This window comes from Pogona vitticeps, chromosome 5, assembly GCF_051106095.1.
Source record: "Pogona vitticeps strain Pit_001003342236 chromosome 5, PviZW2.1, whole genome shotgun sequence".
Lineage (NCBI taxonomy): Eukaryota > Metazoa > Chordata > Lepidosauria > Squamata > Agamidae > Pogona > Pogona vitticeps.
The window spans coordinates 189,112,168-189,136,961 of record NC_135787.1 but is presented as its reverse complement, the minus strand read 5'-3'; positions in this window follow the sequence as shown (position 1 = coordinate 189,136,961).

The window sequence follows — 24,794 nt, the reverse complement described above, 5'->3', positions numbered from 1 at the left end:
CTGAGGTCGTATGGTATGGACCAGAGATGGGCACGAAGCAAGGATTTGGCAATTTGTGCCAGTTTGTTTAGCATCCAAACAGGCACTGCCTCCTCAGGCAGGCGCCCATTCAGAGGCAGTGCCCAGAGGAGGCGGGGCAGGCAAGCCAGGCCTCTGCCTCCAAGTGGGTGCCTGCTGGAGGAGGCAGGACTTTGAAGCACCAAACTTTTGTTAGGCTGCTAAATGAACCAGCACAAACTGATAGTTCGTGCCCTATCTCTAGTATGGACATATCCTGGAGCCTATCTAGAATATATCTTGATAGGAAATCCTGGGGTAGAAGCAATCTTGGCTCACCAGAGAGGGCTGTACCGTGTGGCATTTGGACGGAATCCAGACTGCATGCCTTTGATTTCATTTTTGGAGGTAATATTACACTCCTACTTAGTGCACCATATGGGCATGAACCTTACGTACAACCCACCTTGACACCATAAATCACCAAATAAGGCTAGTAAGAATATAATGAAAGCCCTCATTGTTTACCCATTTGATAACCTATATTTATCATAATTATATAGGACTTTCAGCTACTGGACAGCTATTTTTAAATGCAGCAATTTAACATATTTTTCTAATATAATAATTTTCCTAACATATTTGAATAATGGCATGTACTTTTAAATCGAGCAGGGGTAGAAGGAAATGGAACAAAGAATTATGCTTGCTAAACCAATCCAAGATCTTTTTGCTCCTAGGTGAGTTAATGCTTTTTCCCTTCCTCTTTTGACTTTGTTTACTTCTGTTCCTATAAACCCAACAAAGTAAAATTCATTAGACCTGTTACGTTTCCTGACAAATGAAACACTCAGATGCTGGACTTGGACGGGTTTATTGAGTTAAGGTTGTATCTTACGACAGGGAGACGAGCTAATAGGGCAGCGTTTACCTATGACCAGACTCCCCATTAATCACTTCAAGAGCCAGCTCTAAACACTGCTAAAAGCTACTGGTGGAAACACCATGGTTCCTTCTTCGTAGTCTAAAGAGACAGATCTGTACTTTGCTTCCTTAGGTATGTAGAGACTGCAAAAAGCAAGCATACAACTGCCTCCATGACTGGGCAAGTCAACAGGAACTCAACTTGTACATTGACTTTCCCTGCTAACGAAGTATCAAATTGGGGCCTAATTATTTCAGATATTCTGAATCAGTGGTTCCCCACCTTGGGTCCCCAATTTCACAAACCATTTCCTTTTACTGGTGGGTATCCTTTGCTTGGTCGTGAAAGCAGGAACACAGGTGGGCAAGCAACCAGCCACATAAAAGTGAATCCACCAGAGGGAAACCGTTAGTCCAATGTGTGCTGAGTCTTCACAATAGGATTCTGGTCATGTCTGACTCTTTGTGACCCCATGGACCAGGGCACACCAGGCTCTCCTGTCCTCCACTGCCTCCTGGAGTTGGGTCAAATTCATGTTGGTCCCTTCGATGACCCTGTCCAACTATCACGTCCTCTGTCGTCCTCTTCTCCTCTTGCCTTCACACTTTCCCAAAATCAGCGTCTTTTCCAGGGAGTCTTCTCTTCTCATGAGATGGCCAAAGTATTGATGCCTCAGCTTCAGGATCTGTCCTTCCAGGGAACACTCAGGGTTGATTTCCTTCAGAACTGAAAGTTTTGTTCTCCTTGCAGTCCAGGGGACTCTTCAAGAGTCTCCTCCAGCACCACAATTCAAAGGCATCAATTCTTCGGCGGTCAGCCTTTTTTATGGTCCAGCTCTCACTTCCATACATCGCTACTGGAAAAACCATAGCTTTGACTATACTGACTTTTGTTGGCAAGGTGATGTCTCTGCTTTTTATGGGATTGACCTAGACCTGATCTTGGTTCTGTAGCCTTTTAATTTCTTGCCTTTGTGTTTGGTACTGCACAATCTTTGTACTTCCTGTACTTTTTGTGAGGTTTGCTTCCTGAACAACAACTTTCATAAGGTGTGTTTTGTTTGTTGCCTATCCAGAAGTACAATTTCCGTCTTATTGTAATTAACTGTTGTATCTGTAATAACTTGCCAGTCTTGGTGTAGTACTGCAGCGGCAATGATGACAACAATGATGATCTGAATACAGAGTTGCTTTCATATTAGAAAAGCCGATTCTTGGTTCTTAAGGCCTGTCATTAGACCACAGTTTGGAAAACTTGTTTTTTTGGATTGCAAATCTCAGCTTTCCCAAGCCAACATGCAATTGGGGATCCAAATTGGTTTCAGTCAGGAGAAGCAAATATTACAAGCTTTGAATTAGCTGAGTGGTTTAGGTATCTGGGTGCAGAGCTGGGAGTTCGATTCCCCCATTGCGCCTCCTTTACAGGGGCTGGACTGGGTGATCCAAAGGGCCCCTTCTAGCTCTGTGGTTCTAAGATTCTAAGAATTACAGTAGCTTTGTCACTAAATCTCATCTCATGCAAAATGTTGAGACCAACATATATGTCTGTCTAGAAAAAAAAGAAAAAGAGAAAGCTGAGACATTGTAATCAAGACATTCTCTCATAGGCATCCTTCAGTCTCGAGAGACTATGGTAACATGCTCTGAATCGAGGAGTGTCCTCTCCAGAGCATGAAGCCTGGGTAAAGTAATACGGAGGATAGGCTGTTACCCAAGCAGCAGATCCCCACTCTCCACGTTGCTGAAATGATCCAATGGAAAGGCAAGAGCCAATACAACTGGTTCCAGCAACGTCGCAGGAGTTGGCAGAATGACACGAACTGCCTTCGGGACTCCAGCTCCGAATTTTGAGTCTAGGTTAACTCCTGAAGCCTTTTCCATGAGTAGATATAGCCGCAAGGCAGTGGAGGTTTGAAATCAGAGTTTTCCTTCTCCTAGATGGGCTGCCTTCCATGGCTGACGAGCCTCACCTACCCGGTAGACATTCTCTACATTGTAGGGTATACGGAGAAGATCTGAGACTACAGCGGTTCATACATTTCACCCCAAGCAAAATGTGACATCTGATTGTGAGAGATCTCTCTCTATGTGGGCGCAGCAGTGAAAAAAAAAAACACACACACACACACACCAAGAAAAGCCAAAGGGGTTTTGATAACACCAAGGAAATTCATCAGGGAAATTTCATACATCCTTGAAATTGCTTGGTCTACCCAGGTGAAGCGTTGATCGTACATTTCATTCCCTCTCCATTATACACTGCTTGCTGTCTCCTCACGGTTGCTTGGTTTACCAATTGGTCCTGCCATATGAGGACAGAGCAACTATTTAAACGGACACAATCAGACGATTGTGCAACAAGACAAATGCAGTGTTGGAAATGGACTCCTTGACGTGGGGCACCGGCCCTGCACTAGAATAGACCCAAGGTTGTGCAGTGTTTTTGAAACATAGTCTCCTCTCGGCAATTACCTTCAATTAATGGAACATTGCACTAAGCATGAAATGAAGGCCAGGCCATTAAATTCACTGGCACAGGCTCGAAGCGTTCCAGCTCAAAGCAAAACTATCCAAAGAGCTCATGTTCATATTACATAGTCATAACTCTGAAAACTTCATGCAGGAACATCCATTGTGGTGTAGTGACGGAGAGAGCGCTGTTGGATTCAAAAGGCATGAAACTCCTTCAGTGCGCTCAGATTAGCATTACATTTATTACATTACTGGCCTATGAAATGTTGCACTAAGGAGTGGCATCTGAAGATGGGCGTGAATCAATTCATGCCACATCGTATGAAGCTCACCACAAGGTGTGCTGCGCAATCCCAATCCCCCGGCCGGCTACCTCACTCACAAGCCTCTGCACACTGCTGGGGTGCTCTTTCGTTGCCAGTTGCCCAGTCCTTGCAGGAGCCCGGGCTTCCTTTCTCTGCCTCCTCCAGCAGCCATCCACTCAACAGCAGTGTAGGGAGAATCCTCGTCCTGCTTCCTCATCTGAGTGGACGGCTGCTGGAGGAGGCAGAGAAAGGAAATCCTGGGGGATCCTGCCTGGAACTGGGCAGCTGGCGACAGAAGATGACTGTGGTGGCACACAGAGGCTATTGAGTGGGGCAGGTGGACAGGAAAGGGGAGAGGGGATATGGGTCACAAGCTTCATATGTGTCCATCTCTACTGGCATCATTTAGCAATCACACCTGTGTCTTTTGGAACTGTTGAGATTGCCCTGGAATGGGAGGGAATAGCTGTGACTGGATGATGGGGAAAAAAAATCATGTCGGACCACACCAGAAAGCATCGCTTTGCTGAGAGCTCTGTTTCCTAGAGCGAACTTTCCATTCATGCTGAAATTACTCCATCCTGGCTTCAAAACACAGTGGTGCCTCACTGGACAGTTACCCCGCATGACAGTTTTTTCGCTAGACATTGACTTTTTGCGATCGCTATAGCAATTCGCAAAACAGTGATTCCTATGGGGGAATTTCGCTGGACAATGTTTGGTCCCTGCTTCGCAAACCGATTTTCGCTAGACGACCATTTTGACAGCTCCCTCCGCGCTCGCAAAACGGGTGTTTTGGGGACCTAAGCTTCACAAGACAGTGATTTAAACAGCTGATCGGCAGTTCGCAAAGCGGCTTTCCTATGGCCGATCTTCGCTAGACAACGACGCTTCTTCCCCATTGGAACGCACTAAACAGGTTTCAATGCACTCCAATGGGGAAAATGCTTTTCGCTAGACAATGATTTTGCTAAACAGCAATTTCAGTGGAATGGATTATCATCGTCTAATGAGGCACCACTGTAGAACAACCCGAAAAAGGTCGCTTGGGGTCAGGCTGATTCATGATATCATATGCTTTAGTTATATTCTGGCTAGTTTACTGGAACATGCTCTGTGTGGGGCTGCCTCTGGGAAGTGTCAGGAAACTTGGGCTGGTTGCAGGGGTCACATAACCCCCCTGTCATAGGAGCTCCGGTGGCTGCTGACCAGTTTCCAGGAACAATTCAAAGTGCTGGTTTTAACCTATAAAGCCCTAAATGACTTGGGTCCAAATTACATCAAAGACCATGTCTCCCATTATGAGCTAGCTCAAGTGTTAAGATCATCAGGAGAGGCCATTCTCTCAGTCCCACCACCTGCACAGGTGTGTTTGGTGGGGACACAGGAGAGAGCCTTCTCTGTGGCTGCTCTCAGACTTTGGAACTCCCTCCCACAGGAGACCAGACTGGCCCCATCTTTGATGTCCTTTCGCTTAGTTCTAGGTAACAAACAGAGAGGGGTTGAGCTTGGGCATACATTAGATGTAATGTGGCAACATTAAAATTGTGACTTTTGCATTATGAAGGCAACAAACAACTGATGCATCTAGAGAATAAGATTTTGGAAGCAGCAGTTTTAATTTTGAGAAAGGTTTTTTAAAAAAGATTAGATACATGTCTCTTTTTTTAATCCAAAGGTAATGATTTAACTGTTAGCATGTTAAACTGAGTGGGTCATTTTCAAGATCTGGGCAGAAGCTTTTTGTGATGGTCTTCCAACGGCCTGGGAGTTTCTCTATAAAAGTCTTCCTGGATGTTAGAAAGTTTGAAATGCACCTTAGCAAAGCTGTGGATGAGTCTGGAAGACCTTGCTTATGAGACAAATTGATCATAAGGACCTGGGACTTGGCATACAGATGATAAACCAAGATTAAACCTATGAAGACCTGGGTAACATGGTTCAGAGAGAGAGAGGGAGGGAGAGAGAGAGGGAGAGAGAGATTGCTATCATGCTTCTGAGCTCGTAAGCAAAGAAAATATCTTCACCCAGCAAGATTGGAGATAAAATATGAATATCAGTAGAAGTCTAACATGTGGGTGAGTTTCAAGGAACGCATGCTGAGAATTTTATCTCTAAAAAAAATCTAACTAACCATGTGTAATACACACAGAGAGACATTTTGATGACATGCATTGTTTCCTATTGCAGTTATACAGAATGTGAAACGTCACAGTGCTCCACATTTTAATTTTAAAAAGCCTTTCTGTGTATTTGTGGGTTGTTGTTTTTAAGAACCAACTATTTTTCTCACTTCAAGCCTTCCTCCCCTTTCTAGATGCGTATTTATTTTTAGAACTGCATGGTTAAAACAATTTTGTCCATAATTTGCATTTGATTCATCTTGAACAATCAGTAGCAGTATATAAATAATGTATTTTTAACATGATTTATATTTTAATTTTCTGTCTAATCCACCCCCCCTCCTTGAACATAATCACAGAAATTTTCAAATACCCGGTAAATTTTTAATTTTAAAAAATGGTGTATTATATAAACATGTTATGTATTTAACTACCATTCATAGCTATGTACACATAAATCAGGATGTAGAAATGTACCCTGGAGTGGTTCAAAACAATTCATGCTACATCCAATTAGATTTGTGCACTAAATTTCAATATGGTTGTTGTCGTTTTTTGGGGCTGTTTGGCCATGTTCTGGAGGCTTTTCTTTCTAATATTTCACCAATCTGGTGGTTGTTGTGGGTTTTTCGGGTTCTTTGGCCGTATTCACCATAGCACAGAGTGCTACTTCTTTCCTCTGAAGATGCCGGCCACAGAGACTGGCAAAACGTTAGGAAGAACAACCTTCAGAACACTGCCAAAGAGCCTGAAAAACCCACAACAACCATTAGACCCCGGCTGTCAAAGCCTTTGCGAATACATTTCACCAGTTTCTGTGGCTGGCATCTTCAGAGGACAGGAGTTAGAACTCTTGTGTTCTGTTGTAGTGTGTGGGATAGCTGACTATTTGTAGCTGTGGGGTCAGCTTTTTGTCTGCCGTTCTACAATGATGGTGATGATGAAAATGAAATATTCAAGAAGGAAAGCTGGAGTGGGGGAAAGAGAAGAAAATTTGGGGAGTTCAGACAGCCTGCATTCATCTTTTAAATTTTGTCACGCGCAGTACATCAATGGTTCCCAATCTTTCAGGGAGCCACAGATCCCTTTTAGAATCTGATGGGAATTATGGACAGCCTTCACTTGAAATAGGCATATAAACGTGTACAAGCCAAGAAGAAGGTCAGAAAGAAGAGAAGAATAAAGAGGAAGTAGTGGATGAAGCATTCAGTTGAAAGGCGTCCCGAAGGTCATCTGTAGACTTTCTGAGGTCAATGGGCCACAGTTTAAGAAGTCTATGAAACTCAGTCATACACCAATTTATAATTAAAACCAGTGGTTCCCAACCTTAGATCCCCAAACTTAATGCTCCCAGATGCCTTCACCACTAACTGTGCTGGCTAGGATTTCTGGGAGTTGTAGTCCAAGAACATCTGCAGACTCCAGTATGGGAACCTACTGATCTAAACAAATATGAAAGAGAACTATAAATGCAATAACAGGTGTTCCTAACAACATGCTCCTATATGTGCTTACTCAGAAGGAAGCATTGAATACTTGCTGGTTTGCATCGCAAACTGTATTCTCCCAAAATATTTGTATTAGAAATGCGAATGGGTCCTCTGTTTGTTTGAGTCTGGAGGGCAAATCATAATGTAAGAATGTATCTAGAACAGTTGTATATTTGTTGGTTTTGCATTGTTACATGTGAAATTTGAGGACATGATAAATCCAGATGAAGGGAGTAAACCCATCAAATTTCAGAAAACTCGCTCCCAGGGTTTGTGTGCTTGTTGTTCTTTAGTCGTTAAGTCGTGTCCGATTCTTTGTGACCCCATGGACCAGAGCATGCCAGGCCCTCCTGTCTTCCTCTGCCTCCCAGTGTTGGGTCAAATTCATGTTGGTCACTTCGATGACCCTGTCCAACCATCTCATCCTCTGTCGTCCCCTTCTCCTCGTGCTTTCACACTTTCCTAACATCAGTGTCTTTTCCAGGGAGTCCTCTCTTCTCACGAGATGGCCAAAGGATTGGAGCCTCAGCTTCAGGATCTGTCCTTCCAGGGAGCACTCAGGGTTGATTTCCTTCAGAATGGAGTTTCTGCTCTAGTCACCCATAAACAGCTTCAACCTGGACTTCAGACATATTCGTCTGGAACAAGATTATTTGCTCTGGATTTGAGGCTTATCAGGACAGAGTATGTAGCCCTAATTTGTACCTAGGTATCTGTTCCCCTCCCCAAATTATAAGGCCTAAAAAGCCTGTGGTTTCTATAATTGGAAAAGGTAGCATGCTAAGAAGAGGAATGCCCTTTTTATAGCATAGTAGTTATTGTTGGAGTTTTTACAGCCTCACATGCTGCCTGTCATTTGTTTGGCTGGAAGGGAGTTTTCTGGGCTGGGATGACAGTCAATCCATCCAGCACTAACAAATAGTTCTTTCTTGCCTCTGAATTCAAAACTCCTGGCTCTCTGCTGTGTACTTTTCCCCTTCCTCTTTAGTCTGTTGGAAGCAGTATCTATTTGCTTGTTTGTTGTTGATCTATTCAAAACTGTAAGTAGTGAAACTTTTTTTATTCTTTCTCTTACAAATATCCCAGTTAAGTGCCAGTTAATGAGAAAAGGGTGGACTCTCTGGAGAACTTGTGGATATTTTCCTCTGTGAATCTCTGTACTTCTTACTGCAAAAGGAATTTTATCAGGAATTCAAAACACTGCAACAGTTAAGAGCATTGTCACAATGTGTGAAACACCATTGATGGGTATCTGTATGGGGGAAAGTCTCCTAATAACAGTCATCTTTCCAGTAGGGTGGTCATCCTGAGTATTGTTAACCTTAAAATAAAACAAACCCTGACTTCACGTACGGTGCTTTCTTACACTTTCTTACACTGCAAGCAAAATTTTGCAGAACTAGAGAGCATTCGCTGCGGAAATTTAGACTGATGGACGTAACAATGGCATAATGCTTCAGTGGGATCTGGGCCCTTTTGGACAACATCTTTCCAAAACTCTTGCCAAGCTGAGAGCTGTAGTCCAAAAAATAACTCTTCCAGCATTCAAAAAAACCTGACCGACAAATCTATGTGGGTCATTGAGAAATATGCATGAAAATGTATTGTTTAAAAGCAAATTACTTTAAAATCATAGATTAGGACAATTCTCAACATATCCATTACAATAGGGGTCCCGGTACTGGGCTGTGGCCTTGGCAGGACTGGGCTGCAGAGACGGATCTCCTGCCCCCCATATGCAGTCCCCCACCCCACCCTCACGCAGGACCTGCCCACCCACCTGCACGCAGGGGTGCCCCGGCCATCTGTGCATGCACAGGAGCATGTCCCCACCCACCTGCAAGCAACCCCGCCCACCTGTGAGTGCCCCCACCCGCGCATGAGCGATCATGCACCCTGCCAACCCATGAGTGTGCCCCACCCACCAACAGGCCCCCCCATGCACGCCCCCCCCAAACTGGTCCGCAGTTTGGAAAAGGTTGGGGACCACTGAATTACAAGATGTATACAAATGTTGGTGCAGACATTTAAAAAATCGTAACAAATAAAGTCCAAAATGAGCTGGAGATCAGCAAAATGTGGAACCATATGTGGGCAAATATTCTCACCTGCATTTACTTGAGTGGTCTCATTTGAATTTTTCTGCTTGATTATGTAATTTTGTATGCAGAGAATTTAGAAAGCTGAATTTGTAAAATAGGTTATAAAACACTTTGTCCCTCTGGACTGAACAGTCACAGAACACTAATTCTGTCAATTTCATACCGCTCCTTGCCCTGATCCTCAAATTTGGAAGTTTCCTGCATGACATTTATTTATTTATTTATTTATTTATTTATTTATTTATTTATTTATTTATTTATTTAGTTAGTTAGTTAGTTAGTTAGTTAGTTAGCTAGCTAGCTAGCTAGCTAGCTAGCTAGTTAGTTATTTAGTTATTTAGTTAGTTATTTAAAAATTACCCCACCTTTCTCCTTAAAAGGACCCAAGGCAACTTACGTAATTAAAAACAGCATTAAAAAGCTAAAAACAGTAAGTCTACAAATATTTAAATAAGAATGAAACAAGTAATATATTAAAAGGGCAAGTAAAATCAATATGAAAAGACATTTAAAACAACAGAGCACGACAATCCATTTAAAAACCCCTCTCAGGTTTCACATAGCCATTTGCTGATTTTCCTCTTTTCAGCCATCTGAACAAACCGTCATCAGTAATTGCTGCTATTCCAGTCTAGAATGGTGTACTTTGCTTTGTAGCAGCTAAAGATGAAAAGTCTTGTGGGGAGGGAAGGTGGCTGTCTGAATTCAACAGCACAAACATGGCACAATCCAAATGGGTTCAAAGCCCTGCGTGGAAAATCTTAGCACTGGAAGCTAATGCCTGAATGAGTGAATTTATCACTTTCAATTTACTATTATTTTTAAAGGTTCTTCCTGCTGCATTCCCAAATAAATCTTTTAAAAAGCTAAATTATTTCTTATTCATGTTCTTCATGATGAATGGAACCAAAGCCAACTGAGAATTTAACCAAAGCCAATTGAGAGTGAGGGCAATAATTCCTTGACTTGTTACAGGGCAGATAATTGTCAACGGTATCTATCATTGGTTAACATTATTCAAACCATTTTGTCCACTGCAGCCCCAAAATATTTCCAACAACCGAGCATTAACAAATTTTGGATTTATAGCACCGGAGCTGATAAGCACAAATAAAAAGGGAGAAAGTTACTTGCTGAACATAACAACATAAATCATTGGTATGAAAGATACATGTTTATATATAAATTAATATAGGTAAAATACCTATAAGCAATTCTGGCCACGCTTGGATAGTAATGGTAATCAAACACATTTAATTATGAACTTAGAAATGTTTATGATGAATATAATATTGGATGCTATTGTTTCTAAGGCAACTATATAGAGATATTAAGTATGTGTGAACTATGTAGATAAGATTAGACATATGATTATGTCTTTAGAAATGGGGATTTTGATGATTGTATTGGCCATCTTTGGATCTTATTGGTGGACAAGGAATCTTAATGATGAAATCAGAAATGCTTATGATGATAATTGGATAGAGGGGAATGCAGGTAAAGGAATTTATAAAAAATATTATAAATTTAGAATGCTAGATATTGAATTAAATATTTGAAGTAGGGATACGAAATATAATAATGCGTAGATATATACCGATATAGTATGATTCAGTATGGGAGTAGGGCCTAAGATCTGTTCTAGTCAGAGTTATATAATGGATAAGTTTGAATGGGAAATACTTCCCCACATATATGTTTTGTTTGCTTCATATGTTTTTGATTGCCGTATTATGTTTTTGTTTGTTTTGTACGTATGTATGTATGTGTCACAGAAATAAATTTTAATTTTTAAAAAAACGAATGACAAATAAACAGGTACTAGATCGAATCAAACCTGCTCTTCTCTGCTGCAGTCTCTCACCTAGTTGTGAAACTAATTTGCCTCAGTGGCTTCTCGAAAAGCTATCAGAGGGATCTATTAACTTCTCTCACACAGCTAGTGCTCTGAGCTGCCGCAAAACAGCCTAGTCAGAACTCAGAATCTCTTCACAGCTTCCAGTGAGTCATCCTCGCTCTCTGCCATCTCCGTATATCAGCGTAGCCAGTTTGTGTGGGGGAGTGAAAGAAGGTGTTCTCTTTTTTTTGGCAGTGGAGAATATTCGGCTGGCAAAGCTCATAAATCAAATCATTATCATTAATAATCAAAGGGAGACATTGTGGAAAATAGTGAATTAATCACGGCTGGCAAGAGAAATACCTCTGCATGAGCAGAGCTGTTTTTTTTTTTTAAGAGAGTGGAGAAATGCTTGGGAACCCTTTAGATCTGCTTTGACGTGGATTCCTGCCTTGAGCAGGGGGTTGGACCTGATGGCCTTGTAGGCCCCATCCAAGTCAATGATTCTATGATTCAAAGATCCTTTGGATGAAGCCCTACTTCAGTTAAATTATCCTTTTCAGCAATTGTCATTCTGGGGTTTTTCCTTCCTCCCTCCCTCCCTCCCTCCCTCCCTGCCTCCCATCCATCCATCCATCCATCCATCCATCCATCCATCCATCCATCCATCCATCCATCCATCCATCCATCCATCCATCCATCCATCCATCCTTCCTTCCTTCCTTCCTTCCTTCCTTCCTTCCTTCCTTCCTTCCTTCCTTCCTTCCTTCCTTCCTTCCTTCCTTCCTTCCTTCCTTCCTTCCTTCCTTCCTCCGATCCTCCCTCCCTCCCTTCCTCCCTATAAAGGACCCAAGGCGGCTCACAACAATTACAAACATATGTTATCTCTTGGAGGGTGTGCTTGCAAAACTGTGCTTTGACTCTTCCCTCGATGCCCTCTGAATGTCACCATGCACCCATAAGATCAATAATAACCATGGTTTGTTAGTTTGGTATTCTGAAGGACAGCATAATTTCTTCTTTCATGGTGACAGAATGATGGTCTCCGGGCTAGCTGTTCTAATTGAAGTGGCGAGCACTGCAAGGCAGACAGATATATGCTTTGCGATTTTTCTGTATCAATTATCATTGCTGTTGCTCTTCCCGAAAACCTGAGCGGAATGGAGCAGCATAAATGTCATCAGGATAAGAAGTAAATTAACATATATAGGTATGTAAATCAAAGTGCATGTCAACAACCCAAGTCAGCCCTAGGTATTTTGCTGTCTGAAGCAAGATTGACTCACCCTGCTCAATATGCAGAAGTCAGTCTGATGGGCAACTAAATCATACTTCAGTTGTGGTGATGGGATGACATCTTAAACTGCTTTTCAGATGGGCAACGGATGAGGCTAAGGGGTGCAGGACTAGAATAGTGACATTCAAAGCTCTGTCCTCTCTGCAGCTCTCTGGTATCTATTGTTTGGTGTCGTCACCTCCCAGCAGTGGAATGTGTAGTAAGAATCCTTCAGTCTCAGGAGACTATGGTAACATGCTCTGAATAGAGGTCTTGGAGCAGCGTCTACTGTGACTGAGAAGGCCCATTCGAGAGTGACCATCCTTTCTACACTGAGAACAAATACAAACTGTGCCCTGTCCAGCTCCCTGATTTTGCTGGTTTTGGGACTGCCTCTTTGCCTTGGCCTGCTGGACAAGGGTCTCTTCAAATTGGGAGAGGCCATGCTACACCATCTACCTTCAGGCTTAAGGCTCAGATGCCAAGGTGTTTCTCATCTGTTGAGGTCCATTCCTAAGGCCTTCAGATCCCACTTGCAGATATTCTGGGAAGGAAACAGCTGAGTTAATGGTTTGATACCTTGCTACCTCTCGGAGTGACTCTCTCTAATATCAACTTCCTATATCACTTGCACCTCTCTGGGTGTTGATGCCCAGGAAGTCTATGACTAGGTGTTGGGGCTTCTCCGTGGTGGCCACCTCTCTAATGGAATGCTCTATCTGTGGAGCTGTGCTAGGCCCCTTCAATATATTCAGGAAGCACATAAAAACCTTCAGGATATCCTCATGATTGGTGGTCAATTAGCCTTATTTTGATGATTATATTCTATAGCCTTTATCTTGTCCATTGCTGCCATCTTGGGTCTTAGATCTGTTGCCCTTTGATATTGCCTTACTTTATATTATTGTTTTGGATGAGATTTGGCTGTTCTCTGTATGTTTATTTTACTGCTGGAAACTGCCCAGAGTAGTGGCAAGGCCACTAGATGGTGCGGTATTAAAAAAATAATTCATGAATTAAAAAAATTAATTGTCAGGTTATGCTCAGAATCCTATTAGGGTTTGAATAAGTGTTGCATAACTTTCCCAGCTAATTGCAGCTACCTGATGGGGTGATAGGGTACAAAATTCACAGCTAAAGTATTCTTGACATTATCCAAGCACAGGACAATCCCGTACCTTCTCTGGTGGTCTGTCCTACTGTCCCATAGCTCATATTTCCAACGTTTCTCATAACATTTACCTGAAATCTTCCTTCTTGCCATTTGATTTGAGTCCTGCCCTCCAAAAGAGCAAAAACCCCAACCTTTCACCATCTTCCACATGGCAACCCTTCCATTATATCACAATGATCATCATCTCTGCTCCCAACATCCTCTTCCACAGTCTAAACGTACCCAACTCCTCCAACCACTGTTCAGACAGTTTGGTTTCCAGGCCTGTTACCATCTTTGTTGTCCTCCTCTGGACCATGTTTCCAGCTTGTCAAGATTCTTCTTAAATTGTAATCCTCAAAACTGGACAAAGTATTCCCGGTGGGGTCTACCCAAGCCAGAGCTACTACTTCCATTGATCTCTAGACTCTGTACGTTGGTTGGTGGACACTAGGGATTTTTTAAAATTTCTTGACTACTAATACCATAACGTGTTATTTTTGGGTTCTACTTATCTTAGAGGCACCTTGAAAATACCCAGATGTACTGAACCTGGGAAGAAGGCCAAATTTGGAAGGCTTTGAGGCTTAGCTAAGCCTTGTTCCACCCAAGCTTCCTGCTCAGAAAGCAAGCTCCCAGCTAGCACTGGGGGAAGGAAGCTTGAGTGGAACTAGGCTTAGACAAGCCTCAGAGGTTTCCAATTTGAGCTCTTCTCCCACATGTTTGTAAGGTGCCAATAAGATAGGCAGAACTTCCAAAGTGAAGAATTATGGTGTTTGTAGTTCAGAAAATCCAAGAATCCCATCTCTCATGGATAGGATAGTCCTCGTCCTCTCTGTGCATAGAATAAACTGCTGGATGACAAGTTGATTGATCAGTTGGTTGGTTGGTTGGTTGGTTGGTTGGTTGGTTGGTTGGTTGGTTGGTTGGTTGGTTGGTTGGTTGGTTGGTTGGTTGGTTGGTTGGTTGGTTCGTTCGTTCGTTCGTTCGTTCGTTCGTTCGTTCGTTCGTTGGTTCATTGGTTCGTTGGTTCGTTGGTTCGTTGGTTGGTTCATTAGTTGGTTGGTTATGCAACACACTGTTCTGGGCAATTGACAGAACGATAAAACAAACAGACATGGAACAATATAATTATGACTAAGCAATTAAAGAAAAAAAAAGCAAACATCACCCAGAGGCATATTGTCTCTTATGGCAGTCCACCTTGCCCAGTATTGTTATCCCTAACTGGTTCTCTCTCTCTCTCTCTCTCTCGGTTCATGGGTAGGACTTTCCCTTAGGTCTACCTGAAGATGGCGATCATCTACATGCAAATCATGTGCAAAGCATGTGCTCTGTTATAGACCTATCATCATCTTAGATCCGCAGGGCTGGAAGGAACCCCCCTGTCAAGGATGTCCAGTGGGGAATTAAACTCCCAACCTCTGGCTCCACAGCCAGATGCCTAACCACTGAGCTATCCAGCAGTATGCCCTTTTATGTGGCAATGACATACAGCAATAAGACGATGTCCCAGCATTGCTGGAAATTCAACAGAGGATTCTGCTAATATACTTTAGGGATGAAAAAGTGCTTAGCACCTGAAATATCTGGCTACCTCTGAGCACCTGCTTAGATCGTTCTTGCAGTCAGACCTTCACTGGTTGGGCATTTTTCTGCTGAAGAAGTTATGATGGAGAGAGAAGTACAGTAGGTGTGAACTTATGCCCAGAAATATTTTGTGTGATTCTTTTCCTAGCAGTGTTTTAAATCACCCCAAGCAAAAGTTAACAAATAACCCTCCCCCCCCCATTCTAAGATTTAAGCTAGCAATTTCTATCACTGGAGGGGAAAACACCATTTTAAAAAACCCACCTAAAGAAAGACACTTCTGGAAACATAGAGGTGTCTGTCCCTCGCCCCCAGTCTAAGCAGCGCTGAATTATTCAACAACTGTAGCTACAATAGGTTTGAGTTACTTATTTAAACTGGGGCAGCCGGCCCAAATGACAGTGTGGGTGGTTCAGTTTCGTGGAAGGTGTTCACTGGGATGTTTTGCACGGCAGGTGCTGGGGAATAACTGCGGTGGAGAGATCTTGCCCTTGTATATCACTTCCGGGTTGCCCAGAGATATCTGACAGATCAGGGTGGGAAACAGGATTTTGGACTCCCTAGAACCACCAAAGTCTTTTGCACTCTTTTGGAGCTGAACTCCAATAGCTGAGAAGATGTTTTTCTGAGGGAAAACATGAGAGTCTAGTTTTCAGATGGAAGTTTGCTTCTCTTTGAGAGCAGAAAATATGAAATATGAGACCCAGCATAAACTCAATGGGTCAGGCAAAGCCTAAAGCAAGCCAGAAACTAATGCAAGAGTATGGTGAGGAGGTACAAAGTTGGTTGCTTCCCATGATTTGTTACCCTGTAAGCCTGAGATGTCCCTTGTGCCCTGACCTAATGTTTCATCAGCCACCCGAGAACGAGAGAAAACTGGTTTTGTTCCTCAGCATGTCACACAATCTAGAACAGTTGACTAGTACCCTGTTCTCTCAGATGTCATCCCTTTTCTGGACAGCAGGGGGCAGATCTTCCTGATGGAAGCCAGAGTTCAGATGAATATCAGGAAAAACTTCCTAACTGTAAGAGCAGTACGACAATGGAATCCATGACATCAAGAGGTGGTGAGCGCTCCAACACTGGAGGCATTCAAGAGAAAACTGGACAACCATCACTCAGATCTGCTTTGACTTGGATTCCTGCATTGAGCAGGGGGTTGGACTCGATGGCCTTATAGGCCCCTTCCAACTTCATTATTCTATGATTCCATGTCCCAGATAAGGCAGGCAACCATTGAGATGGTTGAGGAGAGACCTGGTAGGGGTGTATGGGCATGCACTTGGCCCAGTCTGTCCCATGAAGTAACACAAATTTCTTCTTGCTAAGTTAGTGAGCCCTGGCAGCAGCTGGATAGGGGTGGAGAAGGGAGTTAGGGCTTTAATGCCACCTTCCACAGGAAATTAAAATTAAAATTTTAAAAATCAAATCACATGTCCTTACCCCCAATTCTGCACAACCTGAGATATTTCTCCCTCCCTAGAGTCCTGGAAGAGCACAGGCTTTCCCTAAAACATCTGCTGGTACCCTAAAACTTGACAAAAGAGGGTGTTGGAGTTCTTGTAACCTTGCATGCTGCCTCTAGTGGGAGGGATCTTTTTGCTCTGGTGGGATTGTCAGTCTATCCAGCAGTAACCAATCATTCCTTCCTGTCTCTGATACAAAAAAGGTCCACCCCTTTGCTGTCTCCCCAACTGCTATTGGAAGCAGTAAGTCTGCTGAGGCCTTTTAAAACTCAAAGCAGTCAGCCATGCTATTAGCTTGCTGTTATGTTCACTGTAAATAAATGAAATGTTTTACATTATTTCTCCTAATAATGTCTCAGAGTGAATTATTGAGACTGTAAGTGCCACTTGATGAGAAAAGAGGGGTGGACGAATCTGGGGAACTTGAAGCTAATTCTGCTCTGTGAATCCCTGCACTTCTGTGGCACCGTTAGAGGAATTTAACTGGAAATTCAAAACTCTACAATAGAGAGAAAGGGAACCAAAGAAAAGTCACAGAGCTTCAGAATTACTGACTAAAGAAGCCGCCACTGCACTCAGGAAAATGGCCTGCTTTCCCCCTTAGTCTTCTTTTTCTCCACTTTGGGTCGCTGGTTAAGAGACTTTATTAAACCTTTAGAAAGTTCTAAAGGTTTAATAAAGTCTCTTAGCCACCCTACTTCGGAAGCATTTCTCTTCCTCCCTCTTCCTGGCACATATTTCCTCTGGCTCGGAGGCTTTTGTGAATTTCAGCAGATTTATTGCCCACCCCTATCTTGGACTCTGCATGTGCCATTTCAGCCTTTGACTCATGAGGAAATATTCTCATAATACTGATGCCTCCACTGGTATGGGTTGTTCAATCCAATGTGTAGGCCAAGCTTTTGAGGGGATTCCAGTTTGATCCCAAGCTATTTATGCCTGGTTTAATGAGTCTGTCCTTCCTTCCTTCCTTCCTTCCTTCCTTCCTTCCTTCCTTCCTTCCTTCCTTCCTTCCTTCCTTCCTTCCTTCTATTCATCATCAGCTTCCTTCCTTCCTTCCTTCCTTCCTTCCTTCCTTCCTTCCTTCCTTCCTTCCTTCCTTCCTACCTACCTACCTACCTACCTACCTACCTACCTACCTACCTACCTACCTACCTACCTACCTACCTACCTACCTACGTTGTTGGGCAACATAGCAGTCCCACCGCCACCTTGGCCAGACCTCCCAAACAGACTCTTTCTCAGCCTACTAAGACAAAGGATCGGTCTCTTTTGGTTTGCAGCGGTCCTGCATGTACACCTCTACCTCTGCCATGTCCTTTCCTCTGGGGTGGTGTCTCTGGAGGACAGGCCCACACCATGCTTGTCAATGCAGTGTCCCAGAAAATTTGCTCTATTGTTGAGGGGTAAGGCACTTGGGCTCTAGAATACAACTGCAGGGACGGCTGTTTGGGGTGCTGTGAACACTGCTAGTTTCTTCTGTGTGATCCCTCAGTGCTAACCAGACCCCCACCTGTACTGCTCTCTGCTGTTTTTTCATAGTGTCAGTGCTGAACAAGGCAGCCAGGTAACCACTGTTTTTGTTTCTTTCTTTTTAAAGGAGCTCTTAATAACAGTATTAGGCTGTTGTGCACGGATATGCACAAAATCTATTCATGTGATCCACCTGCCCATATTATTCCCCTGAATAGAGAGAGATACACCTAAGATAATATTTCTCTGTTGATTTATAACTTATTGATCTCTTAACTGACTAATCCTAAATCTTATTCCTAACTATATTAAGTCGACATTAGACAAGGAGAGGTAGAGAATGTAAATTTAAGTTGAGGGTTTGAGAAAGGGACACAGAGAAAACTGCTCCAGTGCAGGCTTGTACCAGAGTATATCCTAACAGCAACTGCTTGGGGGATTTATAATTGGCTTAGGCCCACCTTTTTTAGAAAGAACCAATAAGAAAAAAAGAGATACCTTCTGGTCTCTGTGCCTGCTTCTACATTTCATTGGTGCAGACAGACATCATTTACAGGTTTTGCTGTCACCCCAGCCTCCCTCCCTTGGGAAACGCACGGCAACTCCAACACTTGGTTCTCTGCCCCTGCTGCCCTTGTTGCCAGAGTGTCTTCAAGTTTCCTTTCTCAAGAAATCACTCCAGGATGCCTGAGAAATAGGTTTCACGTCCACTTCTTCCTCTAGCAAGTAGAAACCTAAGCTTTTGCTTCCTAATCAATGGCAGTAAATGGGATTCTGAATATTAGGACATTATTACAAATATTTAGAACAATCAAATTTTGGATTTTGGATATTTTTGGAACTATCCAAATATGTTATTATTGGTGGAATTCTGAATATTTCCCATTCTGAATGAACATCCACCCCCCAAACAGAAGGCAGAACATCCCTGGTAAGAGGGTTTGGGTCAATGGATGCATGGATCCATCTGTGTGGCTTCGGGGTCTTTAGAAACAGTTTTCTGAGCCTTTTTCTTTGTGAGGGGCGAAGTTTAACCTAACCTTTCTTTTTGAGACATTGAGCTATATACTCTTAATAACTGAAGCTTGGGCTCCATTCCAGGAGCCTGTTAATGAAAACAAAAGAAGGGGAAAATCCAGTGAATAAGTAAAATGGGCTCCCCACTCTTCATTCTCCAACAGCAGAAGCAGTTCCTGAAGCCAGAAATGTTCTTGGCAAACCGTTTTCTGGCTACTGCCCTAAATAGAATTAGGCATTCTCATCGTGATTAATTAATGCTCCTGATTCAAGGAGATACGGGATAGATTTACATTCCACGTGCTCCTGAAGAACCTCAGCACGCCGTATTACTTGATCAGTAGCATGATGTTCCTCTTAGAAGCTGCTGGTTGGTTGTTGTAAATAACGATGGGAGGCTCGGTCGGCAACCGTCCCCTGTCCCACATTTCATTATTTTGTAAAGGCCGAGTTCTTTCCATCTCAAATATGAACATGTTTTCATATTTTAATAAATACTTTCAAGAGCAACTGGAACAAATTTTTTCCCATTTTGCACCAGCGTGTGTTATTTCTTACATTTTTATTAACCATCTGTGAGAAGAAATGGTTTTCATTCGAATTTAACATTTTTTTTTTGCTATGGCTCTGTATTTATTCATTTTTTAAAATGTTCTTGTTATGTGCCATCAAGTCACCTCTGACTGACGGCAATCCTACGATCTCTGAAATGTCTTGACCTCAACAGTCCTGCTCAGCTCTTGCAAACTCAAGCCTGTGGCTTCCTTGAGGGAGTCAGCCCATCTCATATTTGGTGTCCCTCTTTTCCTGATGCCTTCTGTCATTCCCATTATGTCCTTTTTATTGTCTTTTCGAGAGAAGCCTGCCTTCCCATGATGTGCCCAAAGTAGGAGAGCCTCAGTTTCAACATTTTACATTATATAAAAAACTTTCAATGCTTTCTTGGAGCACTGTACAAAAAAAAATTCACCGAAAATTCATCAAACAGATCAAATTGTCTCAAAAAACTTCACAGGCTTAGCTTCTAAATAATTTTTTTTTAAAGTCAAAATCAAACTTTCAATAAGGAAAACACACAATTTAAAATTAAAAATGGATTTTTAAGCAGGCAATTGGATGATGGTAAAAAAAAATGATGGGGAGAGTCCCCCTCAAAAATTCAAAATGGGGACATGATGCCAAAAATTTGGCAACTATTGTTCTTGATCAGAAGGGTTTGGGCCACTGTTTACCTTAGAAATGCTTCTGTAATGCCCCATTACTATCTCTGGGGGTGAAATCACATAGGACGAGGGAGGGTCTATAATCAGATCTCGTCTTATATTTTAACCTTTTTTTTTACAAGTCTATTATTCTTCAGGAAGTTCCTCCCTGAAATAGCAGCTTTACCACCAAGCAAAATCATGTAGGTATGACCTGCAGGTAAGATTGCCCAGTCAGCATCTTCTCGTTTTCTGAGATTCTGAGATCAAAACTTGATACAGGCCCTGGTGCAAAATCAACTGCAAAATCATTTGTTTCGTGAGCCAGAGAGACAGGCATGGTGAATTTCCTGTACCATCTTGTAAACCAGGATTACGTGCATCACACATCTACAGACACCTTCCTGCTCTAACACTGCTAGGGATGTGGTGGTGCTGTGGGTTAAACCGCAGAAGCCTCTGTGCTGCAAGGTCGGAAGACCCGCCGTCGTAAGATCGAATCCACATGTCAGAGGGAGCTCCCGTTGCTTGTCCCAGCTCCTGCCAACCTAGCCGTTCGAAAGCATGTAAAAATGCAAGTAGATAAATAGGAACCACCTCGGTGGGAAGGTCACGGCCTTCCGTGTCTAGTCGCACTGGCCAAGTGACCACGGAAACTGTCTTCAGACAAACGCTGGCTCTACGGCTTGGAGATGGGGATGAGCACCGCGCCCGAGAGTCAGACACGACTGGACTAAATGTCAAGAGAAACCTTTACCTTTACCTAACACTGCTAGGAGAAAAAGAGAGAAGAAACAGAAGCATCCCCAGAGATTTTAGCCAGAGCATGGAGACCTAGCAATCTTACTTCACAGAGGTTTTCATTTTTATTTCATTTATCTTATCGATAGACCACCTTTCTCTTGAGAAGGGGACTCGAGGAGGCTCGCAATAGGGGATGAGACTTCCTATGGGGTGGTCCATTTGATGTACATCTTTCTCTCTCTCTCTCTCTCTCTTTTTTTCCCCAGTGTAGACAAGAAGAAGTGTATTTATTTTGCCCGGAGAGAGATCAGAAGTTTTACTCTCTTGTCTTTCTTTTCCTCTTTTTCTGCAGCTTAATCTAAGAGAATACACCTTTAAAACTTGCTGAGAAGTCTACCCCAAAATGGCAGCCATGTTGACCTAATTCCCTCGCTAACTATGGCAGCCTTTTTAAACCGATGGAGTGCCTTGAATGTCATAGATTGGGGAGATGCACCACTGGATCTGGCGAAAGGAACCCTCTCATTGATTTGTCTGCTTCCTTCCTTCCCATAGACATTTATTGGTTTGCTCAACCTTTTCTGTATTGGTTGAACCTTTAACGACCTTTACGTTCCATAATCTAATTTGATCATGTAGCAGCACATGCAGTCAACAAGAATGGGTGCTGATATTTGGCCAGTCTTCACGTCTTAAAGATAAGAAATGATCTGTCAGTGTCACTAGCGAGGCTTGGGCCTCACATATAGCATTTTCTGCCTAGTGCATAATGCTTACGCAGTCATGAATAGGTAACATCACCATAACAAGGAAGTAGAACTCTGGCGCCCTCTATGGGAGGCCAGGAATAAAGAGGATAGAACTACGTAAGACTGAAAAAACTCACTTGAAGTGTTGTGTGCTTTATTCCCAATTATGTGTTACTACTGGTAAGGAAACCAGTAGTAACACATAATTGAATGTGCTCTGTCCATTCTAGAGAAGTTATTTCCGCCTCTCATGGCGGTTGGATGTTGATAACTTGTTTGGATCAAGGCACAGTACTGCACAGAGTCTCACAAAGTAAATAAAGGAAGGACAGAGGACAGAAGAAAAAGGTTGCTGGTTCTCAGACTTTGGCCCCCAGACTCAGGTTTAAGGGTTTAACTTAAGACTCTCTAGGTGATATGATGTTGCCAACCTGGCAACCTGGATGATTTGGGTATCATCTGACACATTGCCGTTCACCGAGACATCTGCCAATGATCCAAAAAAATTAAGTTTATCCTTCCTTGGAAAGTGATGGGGATTTCTCCCCATTGTCTCTTGTCAGGTTCAGTGTCCGAATCTCTCCGAAAAGGAGCCAGGAAGCAGATTTTTTGGTAGTACTGCCTATTGGCATTTAAATGCATCCTTTGTCACCACGTTGCCTTCACCACTTGACAAGAGTGGATGGAGACTTCAGTGTCTGTGAGACCTGGTGAGACCTGGCTTCTTTGGTTTCAGATATTTCTCTTCTTTTCTTTTCTTTTTAACCTGTCTGTGGGGAAAGCAACTCACCTGTTCAAATCTGGTGAAAATGTGTTCACTTGTGGGTCATGGGGCTCTTCTCCCATGCTGAGAATTCTGGGATCTATTCTAGGGGCCCCACTAACTTCAACACACTGGGTGGTCACAGAATTCCTGGTTATATTCCTCTAGCTGTGCAGCAGAAAGGCAGGGATTCACAGTGAAGAATAGCTTCAAGTTCACCATAGTAGGCCACCCCTTTTTCCATTAACTGGTTCTTAATGTTTCAGTTAAGAGACATATGTAGGAGAAAGAATAAAAATGTTTCACTACTTAAGAGTGGTGAGCAGATCCAACAAATAGTCTGCCTTCAATAACAGACTTCAACAGTCTAAAGAGAGGGAAAGGAGACACACAGCAGAGAGGCAGGGATCGCTTTGAATTCTGAAATGGGAAGGAATGATTGGCCAGTGCTGGAGAGATTGACAGTCGCCCCAGCCCAGAACGATCTCTCCCAGCCTACTGAACTAGAGTCACCATGCGAGGTTTTAAAACTCCAACAGATCCAGCACTTCCTGGGCCTTCCCGTTGCCCTATGTGAGTAAAAGGAACATGCAAAAGGTCAAGGGAGTGCTTAGAACTGGTTTGAATTGTTGAGAGTTCAGCCAAAATTTTGAAGAGTTTGGGGATGAAACGCAACACGAAACCAGCTCTTCTTATTCAAATGTTGTGCATTGAGCTGAACCCCATTTTACAATTCCTGAGCTTTGATGATTTGGTGGGTACCATCTTCTCCCCCCCAATAAAATTATCTCTTCCATGGGGCATTATAGGAAATAGGGTGCCAGCTGGATTCAACCCGGTACAGTAAACCTTCTTTCCATGTAATCCATCCACTAGCCTTTGAACTAGCTTGAATATCCCCCCCCCCCCGATTTCGGAGGCTGCTAACAGGAAAACGAAATTGTATCAGTGGGACATTTAAGGGGTGCCCAATTATGCCAACCGGGTTTGGCGAAAGGGGAGAAAAACTAGGCACTGGTGACACACACTAGCTTGCAAGGGACAGAGGGTGACATCGGAAACTGAGTCGCCAACCCTTTAAAATGATTCAGGGGTGAGAAGCTGTTGGGGTCCTGACCCTCTAAATGTTGTGTGTTCCTCTGGGACCTGAAAGATCTCGCATGAGATCTTGAAACAACATTAAAAACAGCCTTATCAGAAGATGGCTTCTATCTTTGTGGGTCAAAAAACGGTGACTCTGGGGGGCTTTTCATGAGCAACCTTTTGAAGAAGTTGTTATCTGCCCTGCTGAGGAAAGGCGGGTTCGAAAATCGGGGAAGAGACCAGAAATGTGATAAAAGAATCCAAGAGAGGGGTCTGGGTCCACAAGAATCTGTAATTTAGCTTGTACACGTTGGGGTGGGTGGGTGGAAGGAGGAAATTAGATATGAAAGTTTTCTGGAGACTAAAAAACACCATATTTCTAAAGCATGAAAATAATGGCCTGAATCCTTTTGGCGCATTTCCACATTCACAAAGCTAACAATGCTATTATTTGCAATTCTTTTATCTTTAACTAACATTTTCCTATTTCTGCCACCTTCAGATTCTCCCAGTCTCCTTGGGATTTCTTTTTTACCTGGGGAAGTCTTTTTGGGGGCCCTCGGGTTGGGGGAAGAGCGTGTAACGTCCCAAAATGGCTACCGGCAGTCCTGGTCCCCAAATGACAAAATATCAAATTTTTTGAAAGTAACTTCCCAAACTCTTCCCAAATGATATTCGTGTCACTCAGACTGAATCCCAGTTCATTCCACATTATCCTTATCTACGGATGTAATCATGCGTACACACTATTTTCTAAATGCTCAGCTTTCTCAGGCATTTCGATGACTCCCAGCCTTTTTTTGATTTGCTCCCCATATTCCGTATGTAAAAAACTAAGATCATGGCCAGTGGTCCCATCTCGTCCTAGCAAATAGAAGGGGAAGATATGGAGACAGTGACAGATTTTACTTTCTTGGGCTCCATGATCACTGCAGATGGAGACAGCAGCCATGAAATTAAAAGACGTCTGCTTCTTGGGAGGAAAGTGATGACAAACCTCGACAGCATCTTAAAAAGCAGAGACATCA